Source organism: Oreochromis niloticus, linkage group LG8 (assembly GCF_001858045.2).
Source record: "Oreochromis niloticus isolate F11D_XX linkage group LG8, O_niloticus_UMD_NMBU, whole genome shotgun sequence".
In the NCBI taxonomy this organism is placed as follows: Eukaryota; Metazoa; Chordata; class Actinopteri; order Cichliformes; family Cichlidae; genus Oreochromis; species Oreochromis niloticus.
Window position 1 is genome coordinate 27,861,447 of NC_031973.2, and position 16,704 is coordinate 27,878,150.

General features: G+C 39.2%; 1 protein-coding gene and 1 long non-coding RNA gene across 2 annotated transcripts in view; one reads left to right on the plus strand and one right to left on the minus strand.

Annotated features, from left to right (window-relative positions):
- Positions 1–16,704, minus strand: part of ryr2a (ryanodine receptor 2a (cardiac)) — a 267,874-nt gene that overhangs the window by 229,870 nt on the left and 21,300 nt on the right. The window lies entirely within an intron of this gene.
- LOC112847685 (uncharacterized) overlaps positions 147–16,704 on the plus strand; it is a 43,694-nt gene continuing 27,136 nt past the window's right edge. The window contains exon 1 of the long non-coding RNA XR_003221403.1: positions 147–402. This is a non-coding gene — a long non-coding RNA (uncharacterized LOC112847685). The remainder of the gene's footprint in view (positions 403–16,704) is intronic.

Consider the following 16,704-nt stretch of genomic DNA (forward strand, 5'->3'; position numbering starts at 1 on the left):
ACACACTGATAGTGGGAAGGTCAGCGGAGGAGGGTTTAAAAGCTTGGCACAGAGGAAGACAGCGAGTGTGGAGGAGGGGAAAGCATTAATGATGATGTAATAGGAGAAAAGCAGGAGGGAAGAGAAAACAGAGTGAAACACTTCACTCTCCAAGCAGATAGTGCATAGAATAAATGAAATGATCGTTCTTATCTTTTACATGTTCATTCTATTAATTCTTTGAGTGACTAATTTGGTTACACTAGTTGTAAATTGATATTTTTTATGGAACATAAGATATCACTGTCACAAACAAAATTGATGCATACAAGAATGCAGGATGTATCATTCCAGATTTGGTGAGACGCAGAGTTATTGTGGGTCTTCAACCATTGCAGAGGCTACGGACACCAGAGGTGGGAGGTAACGAAATACTAAATCTTCGTTACTGTACTTAAGTAGAATTTTCAGGTATCTGTACTTTACTTGTGTATTTATTTTTCTGAAAATTTATTTTTACTCCCTACATTTTTAACAATTATTTGCACTTTCTACTCCTTACATTTTCAAAACCAACTCGTTGCTTTAAGTTCAATTATATATATCGTTTATAGCGTTTATACTTTGGAGTTGAAGTGGGTCGGAAGCAGCGCAGGTGTCTGTTAGGTGTCTCTAGCTAGCGCTACAGAAGACAAGGAAGCATGAAGGGATTGAAGTTTTTTAAGTGGTAGGTAATTTTAAAATCAATAATTCTATAAGCTCAGAGAAACATCGGCAAACACACAAACTTTTTGTGTGCAGTTTGTTGCTAAAGGTCCAGCTGCTCCAGCGAGAGAGCAGTCTGTGAGCTAACTTCACCCAAAGATGGACAAAGATGTAGAAAGTCAGACAGAAAGAAAAGAGGTTAGGTTTAAAGGTAAGGTAAGGTGACACTTAATAAACTGCAAATATAAAGCTTACACATATTGTTATAATTTAAACCACATAATTGATTTGCATATGATGTGTTTTAATAAATTCTGTATTTTCTTGTTGTGAAACGTCCTGCAAAACAAACTAAGCTATACTACCTTTGTGCTATTCAAGTATTGCATGAAAATACTGGAAGTTTTGTCCAGGATAAACAGTTTTTATGTAGTATTATAAAGGATTCCCTGTAGAGCGCCGTGTTGGACTGGTGCATGAGGTGCTGATGGTGAGTTAGGTTACACCAAGTGTAGCAGAGATGAATTTGTATTTAAGATGGCAAAGCGTAAATTAAGTAACTGAACTCCAGCTTTATACCAACTGTATACTGTCTTGTATAACAACAGTATTAACAGTGTAGTGTCACTGTAGGGGATGGACATCAGCCAACATAGCTTGTCAAACTGTGTACCGCTTGTTGAATTCAGTTGTGTAAATCTACAAAGAGAAGCAGGTCAGCTGATCACATCATGTACACTAAGAAAACCTACTGGAGCTCACATTAGAAATTATTGCAAGTTGTGATTCTTTTCCCTATGCTGATCCACTACACAGATCTTAGGGTTCCCCCGCCTGCTAAATCCCACTAACCCTTGATTGATGCTGATATTCGCTAGCCATGCTGCAATGAAAGTGCCCTTTCTGAGGCTAAAGCCGAGGATGTGCTGGGAATGCCTTTCCAAGGCCCCGATCCGCGAGATCTTCAACATCCCACCTTCGGCAGAGCTTTGACAGCAGACTGGGGACACTGAGTCTGAATGCACCTCCAATGCTAAAGTTGCTGCACTGAGCTGCAGCCCCAAGGTGGTTGGTTGAACCAAATGGTGGACACCAGAGGTGAAGAAGGAGTCCTATCGGGGTTGGTTAGCCTGTGGGACTTCGGAGGCAGCCGACAGGTATTGACAGGCCAAGCGAACGTGGCTTGGGCAGTGGCTGAAGCACAAGGTTGGTGTGGGAGGAGTTTGTAGAGGCCGTGAAAAAAGACTTTCGTACTGCTGAGAAAAGATTCTGGCAAACTACTCAGGAGGGGAAAGCAGTGCTCTACCTGCACTGTGTGTATAGATGGTAGCTCTTACTATGTCCATGCCAGGTCTAATAAAACTGAAAAGTTGACTGAAATTAAGCATTTGCAATAACTGGCACTGTCTTTTGCATGACTGTGGAGGAATTCTGGCCACTCTTCCTTGCAAAATTGTTTTAATTCAGCCACATTAAAGGGTTTCAACGGGAACGGCCTGTTTAAGGTCATACCAAAACATCTCAATTGAATTTCAGTCCAGACTTTGACTAACACACTGCAAAAACCTTGATTTTGTTTTGTTTGTTTCTTTTGTTTTTTGAGCCATTCAAAGGTGGAATTTCTAGTGTGTTTCAAATTATTGTCCAGCTGCTACTGAGATTCAGGGCATGAAGTAATGGATTGACATACTCCTTCGGGATTTTCTGGTAGAGAGCAGAATTCATGGTTTCATCAATTAAGGCAAGTAATCCTGAAGCAGCAAACCAGCCCCAGACCATAACACTGACACCTAGGGATGAGAACTGACAAGAATGTAGCGAGTCCAATTTTAATTTTAAAGTTTTTGCTGGCTCCACTTTTAGAGTCACCACCATTGCTAAGCAGCATATCAAAGACATTATAATTAATTGCATGCTGTGTGGTCAAATGTGCCTTTTGGAGGTATTTCCCTACTTTGTTGTTATCAGTGTTGGGATCAAAAAAAGTAAGGTATTAAACATATTGCACAGAACACTTTTCTTAAAAATAACGCAGTACGTTACTTAACCTCCTAGGACCTGGCGTCCACATATGTGGACATCACATTTTGAGTTGTCTAGACATGCTCTACAAGGGCCTGGTATCCACTTATGAGGACGTTATACTGCCACTGTTCTATCGAAATTTTAAACGAATATCCTCATATGTGAATCCAATTTTTCTCAGAAACAAAAATCAGCTAAAAAAAAAAAAATCTGGAAATTCTTTGTTTTTACATTCATCAGGTCCCAATCAGCCAAAATATTAAAGAGAAATTAAAAATGCTGCCATGAAAGAGTTCGGGTCTTAGGAGGTTAAAAACTCCCAGGGGAAAGTCATTCATGGTACTTCTCCTTTCGTTTTTCCATAAAATGACCTGGATACTCATATGATCTTTCCTTTAGTGTTTAGGTATGAACACAAAGCTCATAGAACAAAGCAAAGATAAAAACCAGCACAAAGTGACTTTAAAGTGACCACTGTGGTGATTATAGTTCAGAAATATGAACAAACTGCTCATCACTGCCTTTGTTACCTGTCTACCTTTCTTAGGGGTCCTGCCTTGTTCCCCAGTTGCATTTATTCACTTTTGTGACACTAAAACACATATTGAAGCATTTTGCTGAATATAAAACATTTACTGTCATTTAAAAATCTGCATCTTTGACAACAGGTATCAATAACTGAGAATTAAACGTAGACGTGTAGCCTGCTCAGATTGATTAAAGTTTACACAATTGTACCTTTAAACAAAATGTGAAATCACCATAAAGTAGCCTAAATGGATCAGTGGTAGTCTGGTAGCTGCTTTAATTGTTTTTGATACATCACAAGTGAATACAGCATTAGAGGTCACTGGATTTCCTACCGACGCAACACTGCTGCATGCGGTGACAGCATCTCATCCTGCTGGCCCCAGCATGGCCACATTAATTCACAACTGCCAGCAGGATTTGTAGGGTTTTGACTTTAACCATGCAACCACTGCCAACATTTCACTGACAGCACTAATACACCAAGAAAACACACAGCCACAGGAGTAGCCAGTGATTCTCGGCATCATCCCAAATACCTCTGTAATTCCAACAGTGCAGCACTGCTGCCTCACATTAAACTGGAGTACAAGTAGAAGAATGACACGGAAGAGTGTACAAAGAAACAGAGATGCAGGCAGGAAAAAGTAAGAGACACAGATGAAACAGTGTACATGTGTGGGGTTAAAGTTTTCCTAAGAATGTTTAAGTACAATAATGGAACCTGGATCTTGATTATTCAATAAGGCTGCTAAGCCATCACCTTCTATCATTTCCTGTCATCTCTTTGCTGTAAATGGCCAAAGTAAAAGGTTCTAAGACGATCAGAGGCACTGTTTATTTTTTTTTTTCCTCGTGTTCTGTAATTTTTTTGTGATGTCCACAGCAGCAATTAGGTCTACTGTGTTCTCACTCCCATATATGGGACACTTCACATAAAGTTTGACTTTACAAAGTTTTCTGGTGACTTTGGAAGGCTGCAGTCAGCCTCTGGGACCAAAGCAAATACAGCATTGCAGAAGTAACCTGTAAGTGTGTCTTGGCTCGATTCCATAGGTAGGGCTCCTAGAAATAAACTGCCCACACCTCCAGCCATCCATCCTTAGCATACATCAGCCATGATGTATGAGACACTGCAGAGAGTCTTTGCATGCTCTACACTCACACACACACACACACTTCAATTCTCACCTGCTCAGCTCACAGTATGTAGGTTGCTGCAACAACCAGGGTCAGAGCACAGATAGAAGAAAAAGTTTATCCTACTTTCACCTGTTTCACTAAGCAGGACAAACTCAGACTCCAATACAAAAAGCTACCATTAAATCTGGCTTACATTAGTCCTGGTGTTTTAGCGAGGTAAGTGATTTTATGCAATTTACTGAGCATACTTTAGTGGTAGGTGCTTTGTTAAGCTTAACAATTAATATACAGTAATTACAAGAACTAAACCACCTTTTTAATATGTATGCCACTTGCTTATTTTTGTTTACTTATTGTTTTTAGCAATCAATATCTGGGGGATCCCTGGTATGGCGTTTATCTCCCTTTGCATGGGTCTTAAGTAATGCAGCATGAAGGATTTGGGATATGAAACTTTCAATTATTAAGTAAGTGGTAATTAAAATCAAGTTTGATTATGGAGGAAAAGTGAATTCCCCTAACTCAATATAGTTTCTTGGTTCAATGTAATTTCAACACAAATTATTGTAACTCAGAAAGAGTAATGGAAACTGTTGCATTAATTTTTTTTGTTGAGCTTAAACAATAGTTTTAGAGTGTGTGTTGATGAGCTGCCACTGACTCTGCTTTCATTGATCTGAGATCAGCTAAGATGTGTGGATTTGTGGAAACAGAGCTAGTATTAACAAGTAAATGAGCACTGATTCAACACGTTAGCAATGAAAGCCTTGACAATGGAGCATGAGCATCAACTCAACCATGTCTGGTTTAAAAAACAGACAAACTGAAGTGCAGGCTCCATCCGCCTTCTTCAGATCTGCATCTTTCAGTTTACCCCTGTTGTGGAGTACACAGCCTTAATTTGTCATCAATAGTTTTAATTATTATAATCATTACATTTAATTATATTTAATCCAGTATTTTAAAATATTGGCAGTTCACCATGTCACAAAGCCTTTTCATTCAACTATGATTTTTTTTTAAATTTATTATATTTAACATCGTTTTTAAAAATCAAGGTGAGTTCATAGAATATGCTGTTCCTCCTGTATGCCATCATTTATTTGATCATGTATTTCAGTGAACTTTAGGACTCAGATGAGAGAGGAACTGTAATACTAAAATAGAAACTGGGCAGCAGTGAACAAAGCGCACGAAACTAAGAGCCACTAAATACAAATGTTATGGTTTACAGACTGACTTGTTCACTAACTGCAGTGGTCAACGGAAAATACTGAGCTATTATTGTAACAAAACTTTGTGTGTGTGTGTGTGTGTGTGTGTGTGTGTGTGTGTGTGTGTGTGTGTGTGTGGGTCAGTCAATCTGTGTATTTCAATCCATGTGGAGAGTTGTGTGTGTACTGTGTAAATGTGCAAATGTGTAAGGATGCACAGATGTTAACGGCTGAAAAGTTTTGCTCGAAGCCCTGAAAATACAGTCATCAGTTACAACTCACCAACATTTAAACTGGCTCTTTTTACATGTGACTTTGGCCACGCTTCATCTGCAACTGTGTGTAACAGTGGTCATGTGCCATGACTTTAACAGATAGGTAAGATGAGATGGGACTTGGCTAACAGGCTTAACAAATTATTAAAAAACATTTAAACCCTACACTTCATTTTCTCTGCATGCTAATAAATCAATTCTTTTCCATTTTATTTAAATTGGGCCAAATCACAACAGTTGTTTCAAGGTACTTTTTAAAGGTACAATAATACAGAAAAAAAGAGCAATCAACGCGCACTTGGCAACAGTGAGAAGAAGTAGCTCTGTTTCAGTGAGAGCAGAGCCACTGTGAGCTTGTGTAGATAGCCCACTTATCTCCTGTTTGTTTACCGTGAAGAAAACACTAGAGTTTTCACCTGGATTCAAGGCAAGCATAGTTTCAGCAGCAACAACTGTGCAGATGAAAAGAGAGATCGCTTTTACTCTGGTACATTTTAATTGAAGTCTACTTTTAAATTGGACTAGGCAAGCACTTCTTGTCTTGCTTGTCCTGACAGAATGCCAGTGGCTTGTAGCAATCTGCAAATGTTTGCAGGGTTCGTACAGGTGCTTGAAATTCTTGAAAAAGTGCTTGAATTTTGGATGTGGTACTTAAAACTGCTTGAAACTGTAACTGTATTTCATTCACTACAAATAACTATCTGATAGAATAGTTTTCTTATCAGACAGAGAAATAAAATAAGTCGCAAAATCTAAAAGCCACATTTCTCCACCTGGGCTGCCTCGCACCTCTGCATGTCAGACTGTTTCAGTGTGTGACAGTCCCTCCACCGAACAGTCAGGGATGAGTGCACTAACATGCCTGGAGGTTGCTGTTTTAATGAGTGACAAATACATATACAAATCATGGATAAGACAACGACCAAATCAACAAGTAGCTGCCTGAAAACTCTGTAAAAAGGATTTGCACCTTTTTACAGAGTTTGTGTAAGTCCTAGAAAATCATTTATGAGTATGTGTATGTAACACATGGTTATTTTAAAAATATTATTATTATTTTGCTAGCTAGCAAACTCGCGAGATAAATTATTGAAATGCAATACGGAAAAACTATTACAGCAGTTACTTATGGCATGGTGATTTATGGAATATGCTGTGAACTCAGCTAACATTACTTAGCAGTAGCAGTAATGTGAGTTATACATCGGCGGCCCAGTGTTTTGAGTTTGTGTTTAATTTATATTACTTGATGATTGTTATTTGTGGTTCTCTTGATGGTTTTCTGTTCATGTTGTATTTGTTGTTCTTGCTTCTAGTGAAGTCACTGTGTCTTCCCTGTGTTCCATGTGTCATATTCATTCAGTCGGTCTCTCAGTGTCAAGTCCACATCTTTGAGAATTGTCTCATGTTTCCTGTTTTACTTTGAAAGTCTGTGTCCCATGTCATTGTATTGAGTTTTGCTTCCCCTTGGTCTCATCATGTTTGATTACTCCCAGCTGTGATCTCCTCCTGTGCCTCATTTCCCTCGTTATCCCTCTGTGTACTTAAGCCCTGTGGCTTCCTCTGTTTGTTGCATCCTCTGCATTAGCGGTGTTCCTCACTTGTGCTCCCAGTTTAGGTCACGCTTCTTTGAGTTTTTGTTTTGTTCCTAGTGCTTCTTAGTTTGTTTTGCCAGCGAATAAAAGCTGCTGCCTGTTAGTTAAATACTCCGTCTCAGAGTCCTGCATTTGGGTCCAACCACTGCCTACCACACAGCTCACCGTGACAGAAAGCTTTAAACGTTGGTCTGATACATAACTTGCCAACTCAAGGCTTTCTGACTAAAGGCAAAAAGCGACGTTGTCACCAGGTAAATACAATACTGTTTATATTTTTTTGTATTCTTGCAGCTTTTTCAACTATTATCTTGGTGCCTAGGGCAACACCTTAGGGGGGAATAATGGTAATATGAGGGACTGAACCATATGGCCACAAAGAATAGACACTTTTTCTGTACTACCAAAGCTTTCATTCAAAATCTGTTTATCGTGAGCTTAAAGATTATAAATAGCTTCAAGCTCATATTGAGGCTGTGGGGCACTATCAGCCACTGAGACAACAGACAAATTTGTGTGTTTTTGTACATGAATATTTCATACGTTAAGGGTGCCTGTTTATTTAAGGGAGATGAACGATACATTATAATTGTACATAATAAAATCACTGATGACAGATTAAATAAAAAGGTTTTTGATAGATGCTTGTGCATTCCTAAAGTCTTCTATGTGCTGTTCTCCATGCCTGTTTACTGTAGATGATGTTATTAGCACAAACACTTTAAAGGTGATCATTTAGGACTTCAACAATAATACAGACAGCAATGTAGTTAAACATCTTACAGTAAGTTTTATTTGAATGAACTTTAAAAAGAAAAATCTCTATTTTTTTTGTGTCACATAGGAAAGAAACATCATTGTCTGATGAGAGGACTTATTAATTTGACCTTATTGTGTATTATTTTGTGGTGTTTGGGGCAGTTTTCCTGTTTTGTGGGGTTGTTTGGGAGATGAATATGTCTGACAAGGATTTGTTCACATTTGCACATCTTAATTTTTCAGTGAAATGTGTGTTTTGAGTTTATACACTATATGAGTATAAGGCAACCTTTTCCTTTTGCAATATTTCATGTGGTGAGTTTTTCTGTGTTTTAACAAAAGGGGAACAAAGTGTCAGCCTAAGATGATTTGTTTTAATTTTCACATGGTCTTACTGAGGTGATGCAAAGTGAAACATGCATTGTTTCTTTTTCTTTTTTTGTATTGTGCTGGAAAAGCTTGAAAATGGACCTTGAAAGTGCTCAAAAAGTGCTTGAATTTGACCCTAAAAAAGTTGTATGAACCCTGTGTTTGTGAAAAGTTGTCTGTAAGTTAAGGGTTCATTCACATCAAACTCAGGCTTTCTCTCACTTTGAGTATATACCACCAGGTCGCACATTACTCAGACTTCAAAGTGGGACATTAGTCAGCTGGTAGTGGTGGCAGCCTGGATGGATAGACCACAATGCATTTATCATATGCATGCCATAAGTACATTTTTATCTATTAGTATTTGTCGTGAGTATTAGAGCTTTGTAAAAAAATTAATTAATTAAATTTAAAAAAAAAAAAAAAAAAAATGAAATGTTATCTTTAACTGGGACCAGTTGTGGTTGTTCAGCTAATGCTTCACTAGCAATCTCTTACAGTAGCTGGAAGAAATAAGCCTGAAACCCACGGTAAAATCTTAACACAGGATACTGAAGAGCTTTTGAATTAGCTTTGAGCCTGTATACCTCTAGCTTAATATGTACCTGAAATGAGGCAGCAACAGCAGGTAAGAATATCAATAATAATTAAAAAATATGTGCAGCCTACTTGGAGCAAGAAATTCATTTTATGAAGTTACCAGACTCTGATAAATATTCAGAGAGAGACAGGCGGAAAAATGTTGAAATATGGTTGATGTTGAATGTTCAAAGAACTTGCTTTCTCAATAAAGGATTAATTAAATGTCAATATGCAGAGTAACGGTGTATAAATGCTTCTTTGTTCCAGAAATGCATCTGTCTTTATTCACTGTTTGGGCAGTCAATCTCTTACTTCTCTCAGTACTGAAAGAAGACTTTAATTGCGTAAGTATAATTGGTAATGTACAAGGATAATTGCTCCTTACAATTAGTATTTTAGTAGTTATTACTTAGGTGTAACTATGCATGTATTTGTTAAGTTACAACAGTAAGTAAAGCTGAAGATGAAATAAAATATCACCCTTGTTTTTGTAACTATTGGCTTTTAATGATCTGTTCTTCATATTTTCAAAAATGGTTTGCAAACCCACAATATTTGTTGTGCAGATTTTGCAGCTGCAGTTTTATTTCCTTGCTTTACTTGTAAAAGTGGATGAACAGTCCAGCATGATGAGGTCAGATACAGTGAAGTACTGTGCAAACTTTCACTGTGCTGTACAATATTGGGAAGTCCTGATGCAGTTTTCCTTAGCATAACAGGCTGTGCCTTTTATATCATGTAAAACACAGCAAGCCACATTAAAAACCACTTCCATGAATAGAATCTCTTTAACTTACATGCCTAAGTCATCTAAAAGAACATGTCACAATGGCTGTGGCTTATGAAGTAAAGCATGTCGTCTACCAGTAGGGTTAGGCTGAGGTTAGTGGTTTGATCTCTGGCAGACTCCATTCTGCATGCCAAAGAATCCTTGAGCAGGATAATGAACCCTAAGTTGTTCCTGGTGCTTCCATTGGAAATGATGTGTGTGAATGGGTGAATGAGGCTTGCATGATTAAAGTGCTAAAGCAGAGTAGAAAAGCAATACATAAGAACAAGTTAATTTTACCGTCTTGTGTTCATTTGTGACTGCCAAGCCAAAATGTATCATGTCAAACTGTCCTATAGTGCTGGAGCTACAATGGTGCAAAAAAGTATTCACCCCCTTGATTTCTTATTTATTTGCATAGATAAGAAGTCACACTCACATGTGTTTGATTTAAAAAAAAAAAAAAAAAAAAAAGTAATTTTAGACCAAGTTAACCTCAGTAAATACAAACTGCACTTTTAAAATGTTGATTTCATACCCAGCCCTACCTGTAATAAGTAAGTGTCCCTCTTATTAAATCATGAATTAACTGTGATTAACCACACTGTTCTGGAAAGCAATTCTAGCCACGCCCAGGTCCTAGTACTGCCAGACCGGGTGAATCCAGAAATCACTTAGATAACACCTGTCTGTGGAAGAGTTACTTTATTACTTGAAAGAACATCAGGGCCCTTCACAATCAGCTCCTTGAGGACAGCTGTAGTGGATTTCTTGTTTTTTACATCTTCAGTTTGATAATAAATTCCATGCAAACAAATCCTTTATACTCCGGCATCATACTTAACTTTGAACATTCAAAAATCTTATTCCTACAAAATGCAAAGAAATGAAAAACAAAGGGCAACAAAAAAGAAAGGACAGAAGTTTGGTAGAAAGAAATTAAATATGTTATTAATACAAGTCACACAGGTTTAATATGCTCAGGGAGCACAAGCCTTATGATGTTACATTTCTGGCTTCTAAAAATCCCCAAAGATGTGTCCCATCAGTGCAGTTCAGTATTCAACATCCTTTGTCAACATGGTAGAGAAGTTGGGTTTTTGTTTTTAGTTTGTAGAAATTCTTTATTAGTCCATTGTTAAAGAAGCTTAGTCAGATTTGAGAAGCCATTCTTAGATTATTATAAAAATCAGTCATGAAGAGAAATATAAATTTCTTATAATGTTGGAAAATCCTGCAATGATAAAAGAACTGCAGATTTTTTGCTTTAACAGTGGTAAACAATTCAAGCACACAGCATCCTAAAAACAACATGCAGTAAAAATAAAAGTCACTTAACTTGCCAGTCAGATTGTCTCTTGAATGTCCAAATCAAGACAGTCTTTGATTGTGATTGTGGGAATGTCATCTCACACATGCAAGTTTGAATGTAGGCAGATTTTAATTCAGCCTTCATAGAAGAACATTTTGAGCACGGCTGCCAGAAGGCACCTCAGCCTTCAAGAGTGTCCAGTTTTACCAGTGGGATGGCATCCTAAAATGTGGTTATTGCTGTAAATCATATTACTCATTGTTTTATAATAAACTAGACTGCTATTCCAGGTGTGGGCATGTGATTCAACTATAAAGACACAACATGCTACTGTTCTTTACTTAAAAAAACCTCTACATGTTAAGGTTTTGTGCTTCACAGATTGACACATTAACTTTAATCTGTAACTTATTATAATAAAGATTCTCAGTGCCGTCTCAGTTAATACACTACTGAGAATTATTATTGAAATTCCTCTAATTGTCATCTGACATTTGAGGCTCTTTATCTTTTTAGAAATTGGTCAGTCATTAAATGAGAAAATGTGAATATTTTTAGATAATTACAGGTATTTTTTTCATGTAGGTTATTATCCAGTGGGTTTACTGGTTTGACCCACTTGAAGACTTTATGTTGCTTATGAACTAAATGACTTTGACATCCCTGTTGACATCAGGAATTACAGATAATGTACAGCAAAGTGAAAGACCTGCTTTTGGAGTCACAGCTACAGAAGAGACAAGGAAATAAAAGTGCAGCTGGAAGATCAGAAAGATATGGTGGGTTTGCAAATCTTTCAGTCTCCCAAAAGACCTCGAAAATATGTGGAACAGATTATTAAAGATTAAGCCAATAATTACAAAGACAAGGACAATTATTTTACTGTATTATTAGTTATACGAAAGCAAATACATGTTCCTGTCGCCACTCACAGAGGTAAGAGACTCTTCCAGACATGCATCTTTTACTGTCGTGGCAAATAAGAAGAAGAGGAGCCATTTATAATCAGTTACTCTACCTATTCACATTTTATAAATCCTTTATGTGCACACAGATTTCAATGTGCAGACAAATCTCCACACAGATCAAAATACATTTGCAGGTTGAAAAACAAACACCTTGGTCGCAAAGCTTCCCCTCCTGTGTACTTTCATCTCCCTTTACGCTTTACCTCCTCAGCTCCTCTCCTATCTTTCACTTCTGTTTTCTCATCAGCTCTGCATTACAACATTCTGCTATAATCTTTCAGATTACATAAGAGCACTGCAGTGAGAAGCTGCAAGGAAGGGAGAAATGCAGAAAAGTGAGGGGCTATGCAATATTGCTTTCTATCTTTTACACTTCTATTTTTATTTACTTTCACTGCTATACAAACCTGATGCTCTCTGCTACTGTCCACACAGTGATGAGGGTGATACAAAGTTCAAAGTTTATTCAACTGTAAATAATATATAAACAAAATAAAGTCTATTTTGAATCCTTCTTCATTCTGCTCCACAGTACAGAGAGGCTACAAAATATTCAGAGCCTTTATGGCTTTATTGCTGAATATCAGTTAGTTACTTATCCACTTCCTAAGAAAAAGCATCCTGCTTATATCACTATATGTGTTAATATGGAAATAATAAAAATGTCCATAACACATGTCCACTAAAACAGAGCAAACTAAAATGGCCAAAGCACTGAAATGAAAATGCTGATTTTGACCACTTGAGCTAATTAAAGCTTAATTGATTGTAGGCTTCCTGTATCTCAATAAGTCTTCATTCTTGTTTAAAAAAAAAAAAAAAAAAAAAAGTTAAAAAAGTATTATTGTTAGATCTTTACCTTACAATATAAAGTGCCTTGGCATAACTGTGTTGTGATTTGGTACTATATGAATAAAACAGAATTCAACTGAACTTCATTTGTTAGATGTTGTTTCTCGTGTCTTGTCTCTCTTCCTGTCATTTACCTTGATTGTGTTTAGTAAATGTTATTTTTTTAACTTAAATTCATGTATCCTGTATGCATTTTGTTCATTCCTAAGTTGTAAGTGTACACCAGCCAAAATACTGTCTTTAGTTGTTAACATTTGAAATGATGAAGGCACTTGAAAAGTAACACAAAATTAGCTGCCTTTGCAGAAAAACAAAAACTTTTTGGTGAGGGCACAAAACCTTCTTTAGTCTTTCCCTCCCAGGCTTCTAGACTTCTGATTGGCCAACATTTCTACAAATTTAGCATTTGACATGTTCTTGATGGCTTTTGACTTTGTTTTAGGATTTACATGCAGATGGAGATATTTTTTCAAAACGAAAATGGAAAATCTCAGTTTTCAAAAATGCCCGTGTACATGTGGAGGTAGCCCCAGAGGGAAATTGAGTTGTCATACAAGCAAATATACAACAAGCACTCATATAAAATGAGAGTAGAAACAGAGCTATGATAGATAAATATTAAGAAATAGATAAATATAGAGATATAGGTATAAATATAAATATAAATGTACATATAAATATAAAAGGACAGGTATGTGTGCAAATATATGTCGTGGTGTACAAAGTGACAGGGGGCACTGAGGTGTGATCAGTTCTGTTCCACATGTGTGGATCTGACCCAAGTGGATGAATTGAAGAGTCTGACAGCAGCAGAAGGAGCAACGTCCTGTAACGTTGCCTCAGACAGCCGGGTTGAAGGAACCTGTTGCTGAAACTGCTCTTCAGATTGTCCAGTGTGTTATGGAGGGGGTGGGAGTCCCTGTCCATGATTACCAGCAGTCCTGCCAGCATTCTGTCACTGACCACCTCCTCCAGGGTGGAGAGCTTCACGCCAACAACAGACTCGGCCCTCCAGATGAGTTGGTTCAGTCTGTTTGTGTCCTTTGCTTTGATGCCTGCACCCCAGCACGCCACAGCAAAGAAGATGGTGCTGGCAACAGACTGATAAAACATATAGAGCAGCTGCTGCATACATTGAAGGATCTGAGCCTTCGCAGAAAATAAAGCCAGCTCAGACACTTTTTGTAGGCAGCGTCCATGTTGGCAGACCACTCCAGCTTGTGATCCAGTTGAACTCCCAGATACTTATCGGATGTGACTATTTCGACATCAGTCCCACCAATGCAGAAAGGAGAGGGTCGGGATCATTCAGCTGCAGGTGATTCACCTCACACCACCTCACGAAGTGATCCATCAGTCCTTTATATGCCTCTTCCCTTCCTATCTGCACACTTCCAATAACGGCCGTGTCATCAGAGAATTTCTGGGGGAAACAAGCTTCTGTGATGTACTTGAAGTCGGCCATACAGATGGTGAAGAGGAAAGGGGACAGCACATTTCCCTGGAGTGCTCCTATGTTACTGTTCAGACTCTCTGACACACAGTTCTGCAGTCTCACAGAACTGTGGTCTGCCTGTCAGGTAGTCGCTGATCCACTGGACCAGCAAAGCCTCCACCTGCATGTTCTCCAACTTCTCCCTCAGCAGACTGGGCTGGATCGAGTTAAAGGTGCTAGAGAAGTCGAAGAACGGAGGTGAGCGGTTAGTGCTACAGGCCTGTAGTCATTTGGTACCTCTGGATGATTCTACATAGGCACTGGGACCAAGCAAGATGTTTTCCATAGCACTGGGACTCTCTCGAGGTGCAGGCTCAGGTTGTACAGCTGGCTAGCACAAGCCTCCAGCACTCTGGGACTGATGCCGTCGAGTCCTGCTGTTTCCCCCTGTATGAGCATCTCCAGCTCTCGTCTCACCTGAGTAGGTGTAATATGCAGGTTGGTCTGGCTGATAGGGGGGTGAGATGGCCTCTGGGGCTGTAATGCTTTGCCACCAGGGGATGCTTGTAATGGGCTTGGCTGGTGGGAGGTGGAGGTGGGTGTGGAGGTGGTGGTGTCACAGGAGCATAGATCAGTGAGGCGGCTGCAGGTGGGCAGCTAGGGGTACTGATGTTTAAGGAGGGGGAGATGAAGCTAAACCTGTTGAAAAACTGGTTTAACTCGTTAGCCCTCTGCACATCCCCCTCAGTTTCACCATCACCTTTCTTCTGGAAGCCAGTGATATCTCTCAACCCTCAAAAAGGCCCTTTTCTTTTCATTGAGTAGGGCCTTGAAGTTGCTTCTAACCCAAGGTTTGTTATTTGGGTAGCAGTGCACCTCTTTGGTGGGGATACAGTTGTCACTGCAGAACTTTATATACTCTGATACACAGTCTGTTAAACCATCAATGTCACTGCCATGTGGTTCATACAGGACATTCCAGTCAGTGGCTTCCAAAGCCCCACGAAGTGTCTCCATGGCCCACTGAGACCACCTCCTCACACTTTTTACAGTCACTGACTTCTGCTGAACCATTGGCCTGTATTCTGGTTTGAGCAGGCCAAGGTTGTGATCTGACCTGCTCAGTGGAAAAAGGGCCGTGGAGGTGTAGGCATCTCTGACATTAGTATAAAATAGGTCCAGTGTTCTATTGTCTCCACACTTCCAATAATGGCCGTGCATTTGTGCATTTGACAAACTGGTGAAAAGTGGGAAGTGTGAAGGAGAGAGATACCTGTTAAAGTCACCTGTGATGGAGATGAAGGCACCGTTTTGTTTGGAGATGTGCGGTCACCGAGCTGATGACATCACAAGCTACATCGGCCTTGCCAGAACGGGGGATGGAGATGACACTGGAAAACTCGCCAGATAAGTCCAATGGCAAGTAGCTCAACATCGCGGTTGCAGAAACGCTCTTTAACAAAGATATGTCCCGGGTTACACCATCTGCATTTCACAAACACACCCACCCCACCTCCTTTCCTTATGCCGATGGCGGTGGTGTCTGTGTTCTTTCAAACCATGAAGAAGCAAGGGATCGAAATATTACAATACGGTATCTGATCGTTCAGCCACGTTTCAGTGAAGCACCTTATACTGGACTCTCTGAACTTTCTCTGGGTCCGGGTGAGCGCTTCCAGCTCATCCATTTTATTCTCATGAGACCTCATGTTCCCCATAATGTCTTCCGGCACACAGGGTTTAAACCTCTTTCTCTTCAACCTCTGTTTAATCCCTGCTCGACAGCCCCGAGGTCTCCTTCTCAGTTTTTTGGGTATTGTAGGCTTTTCAACAGAAAAGACAATAGTTGTTCTCAGTGCAAGGAGCTAATCACGTGTGTAAACAAAAGCAGCCATGCTTTAGCTGTTATCCATGAAGAGCATTCTGATGTAGCTTTGCCACTGCTCCAGGTGGCTCAGCACAGAGTGGAGAGCTTCAGCGATGGTGTCTTTAGATCTGTTTGCATATCGCGTGAACAGATCTAAACTAAACTAGTAGGTGTCAAGGTCTGGGGGAGATCAATCTTCTGAAGGACTGGTCTCTCAAAGTATTTCATGATTACCGGAGTGAGGGCCACAGGACAATAATCATTCAGGCTATTGATGGGAGATGTCTTTGGCACTGGGGTGATTGTGGCTGATTTTATACAGGATGG